Source organism: Ailuropoda melanoleuca, chromosome 8, assembly GCF_002007445.2.
Source record: "Ailuropoda melanoleuca isolate Jingjing chromosome 8, ASM200744v2, whole genome shotgun sequence".
Lineage (NCBI taxonomy): Eukaryota > Metazoa > Chordata > Mammalia > Carnivora > Ursidae > Ailuropoda > Ailuropoda melanoleuca.
This window is the reverse complement of record NC_048225.1, coordinates 126,733,336-126,736,564: the sequence shown is the minus strand read 5'-3', so window position 1 is coordinate 126,736,564 and position 3,229 is coordinate 126,733,336. Positions and strand designations below refer to the sequence as shown.

Sequence of the window (3,229 nt, the reverse complement as noted above, 5' to 3'; positions counted from 1 at the left end):
CTGTCCCATCCCACTGTGCGGCCTGCAGCAAGTCACCGCATCCCATCTGGGCTCCCCCGAACTGCTCTGCGCCCCTCAGGCCAGAGAGCACTCAGCAGTGCCTTGTTCCCCCGCTCCCAGCCAGTGATGGGAGATCCCTTCCGCGGGCCATCCCTGAGCCTGTGGGTACAAAGTCCTTGGATGGAGTCCTGATCTGGGCAGCTCCTCCCCTGGTCCCTTCAGGGTGATGGGGCAAGTCAGCTGTGCCCCTGTCCCCGTCCCTACAGCCCTGGGCGAGTCCTCTCAAAGAATGAGGACTGTTTGCTTGTGGAAACCACAGCTTGGGGTGTGGCTCGGGGCCCTGGAGGGAGCCCCGAGCAGCTGCTGGCCGGGAACCCCAGAGGGTCACCCAGCACACGTTCCATGTTGGGGCAGCCCCTGGGACTTGTTACACCTGCTGATACTACTCTCTGTCCCCTCCCGCCGTCCTGTGCAGCAAGAGAGCTAATGTCACTGGGCCTCCGTGTGTCTAGTTCTCTGTGGGTCACGAGCTCTTTTGCTGTGAGGGGCAGCGGGGGCTCAGCATTACCATCAATTTTCCAGATGAATAAATTCAAGACCATTTAGGTGATCTGATCAGTCCACGGTCTGGACGCCGGGATGGGGCAGAGCCAGGCCCAGGTCTCAGGCCTCCTAGGTCACTGAGCTTTCCAGATCCAAGTCCCTCCCAGACCTTGAGAAGTCACACTGAGGGGGAGGGAGGCCAGGCCTGACCCCGGGCAGCCTCTCCCCTTTCTCACACCCCAGGCAGAGGAAACAAGCTTGTGGTTGCAACACTGTGACCTCTGAGGTTCACAGCGGCCCTCTGCTGACCACAGCTGCCCCCCTGCACTGGCTGAGTCACACTCGGGCCAGCGCCTCCAGCCCAGCGCAGGGTGGGGGTGGCTTCTCCCACACTCAGGCTCTTCCAGAGACTTCCATCCCGTTTGGACACAGCTCTGTGGTGGGCAGAGAGCTCATGACTCTGAGCCCAGGGACCTGGGCTGGGTGGCTTGGCTTCTGTGCGGACAGTGGGCTTCGGGCTGGAAACCCTCCTGGAGATGCATGGACTCAGTCCACTGCCGGGGGAGCCGGGCGCTCGGACCAGACACCGCGAGGCTGACTCTCCTCTTCCCCCCCCTTCCCTGTGTGTCCCTGGACACAGGGCTGGACGGCCCTGCGTCCGAGATCTCAGCACAGCGGGGATGTGGAGCTGCTGCCGGAGTCGCTGGGTGAGGCCCTGGGCCTGTGCGGGGCCGGTGAGGTCACCCAGCCCCAGGAGACTCCTGTTGGCTCCAGAACGCCCTTGTCTGAGAGACCTCGTGCATGAGAACGTGCTGGCTCTCCTGCTGGACCAGGTTCCCAGGAGCAGCCCCTCCTGCCTCTCCATTGCCCTCCTGTCCTTTCAGAGGAACAGGACTCACTTGGGGACAGGCAGCCCCTGAGGTTAGAACCCCTGTCCATGAGCCAGCGCCTGCCTGCATTTCCACTCAGGAGCCCGAAGCCCCCGTCCAGTGCGGACGCGTCAGTGGGAATCAGAACGTCCTTCCCGACGTGGACACTGGATTCCTCGTCCCCCGGAGAGCAACGCTGTGACCCCTGGGGAGTCAGTGATCCTGGCGTGGCCGTCGGATGGGAAGGGACGGGTGAGGAACAAGACATGCACCACTTCCCACGGGTGCTGGAACAAGCAGGGGACGACTGGGGGACGTGTGCCCCGAGCTTGCAGCCGCTGGGTGGGGGGATCAGAGGGCCCATGGGCTCCCCACTGCTTGGCGTCGGACACAGCAAGCCGAGAACAACCGGAGAAGGAAGGAGGCGTCCCACCTGGGGTTGGTGTGGGAGCTGAGCCCTGCCCTTCCCACCATCAGCATCCGGGACAGCAGCTCTGTCCCGGCCCAGGGGCCTCCCCTCTGTGACCCTCAGAGCCCTGGGACCCCACAAGGGATGCTGCCATCTGTGCCCAAACCCTCAAGCCCTCCTGTCATGGGAGTGGAAGGACCCCTCCCTCCCTCAGATGCCGTCCCGGGGGCAGAACCCGTCCTTGAGCTCAGAACTGCCCCTGGTTCTCCAGACCCCATAAGAGCTGCTTGGGCCATCCCAGCGCGGTACGGACCCCACTGCTCAGCCCCCCTTTCTCTTCCTGGGCCCGCTGCCTAGGATCCTGTGAGGGGGGAGGCAGCTCACTGTCCCCATTCTCTGCAGGGTGGGCAGATCTCGGGGGACCTGCTTAACAGCATCTGAGCCACAGAGCAGGGCCCCCACCCCGACCTGGGGGAACACGGACTGCTGAAGGCTGTGCGGGTGTTGCTGAATGTGGACTTGCAGTAGTACCCTTTCCTTTTCTCACACACCCATCCTTTCACACCCGGACGCCAAACGGCGTTTCCTTTAGTAACGAATATTTTAGCCACTCTCTTTCCTTCTGAAGATGATTGTGATGAATTCCCTACCCTCCATATCCTCCAAATCTACTCAAAACAGCCCCACAAACTGGAGAATAATCTGGCCTGAAGGGCTCAGGTGGCATCTATGCGTGTGGAGAAGAAACCCCTTCCCGATTCCCTGTGCTTGAAACGACCGGCCCGCCCGGCACCAAGGAGCACAGCGCGTGTGCAGACCGAACCCCACTCCTGGGCAGATGTAGAGCTCCCCGCAGGAGTGGCTGCTTCGCGGCCTGAAGCAGGAGTGTCGGAGATGGGCCGGGAGCATCGGGCACCTCGGAGGAGGAGCCCGCGAAAGAGCACCCAGGGGCAACTCTAGAACTCCGCGAGCAGCAGCCTAAGAGACCTGATGCTGAAGAGTTTTCCTGAGGAAAGGATGCTGTACTTCGTCAAGTGCTTTTCCTGCAACAATCAAGAGGATCACATGGTTCTTGTCCCTTCTCTTATTAAGATGCTCTATTACGTCGATTGATTTCCAAGTGTTGAACCACCCTTGCAGCCCAGGAGTAAATCCCACCGAGTTGTGGTGAATAATCCTTTCAATAAACTGTTGGATCCTGTTGGCTAGGATCTTGGTGAGTATTTTGGCATCCGTGTTCCTCAGGGATGTTGGTCTGTAATTCTTTTGGTCTTTGTCTGGTTTTGGGATCAGGGTAATCCTGGCCTCATAGAATGAGTTTGGAAGTTTTCCTTCTATTTCTATTTTTTGAAACAGCTTCAGTAGAATAGGTATTACTTCTTCTTTACATGTTGGCGGAATTCCCCTG

The 3,229-nt window shown here is 59.9% G+C and overlaps 1 long non-coding RNA gene across 1 annotated transcript; it reads left to right on the top strand.

Moving 5' to 3' along the window:
- Positions 1 to 652: 652 nt before the first annotated feature.
- LOC117803493 lies at positions 653 to 3,022 on the top strand. Its single transcript, XR_004627447.1, has 2 exons — positions 653 to 1,250; positions 1,513 to 3,022. It is a non-coding gene; the product is annotated as an uncharacterized LOC117803493 (long non-coding RNA).
- Positions 3,023 to 3,229: the final 207 nt, after the last annotated feature.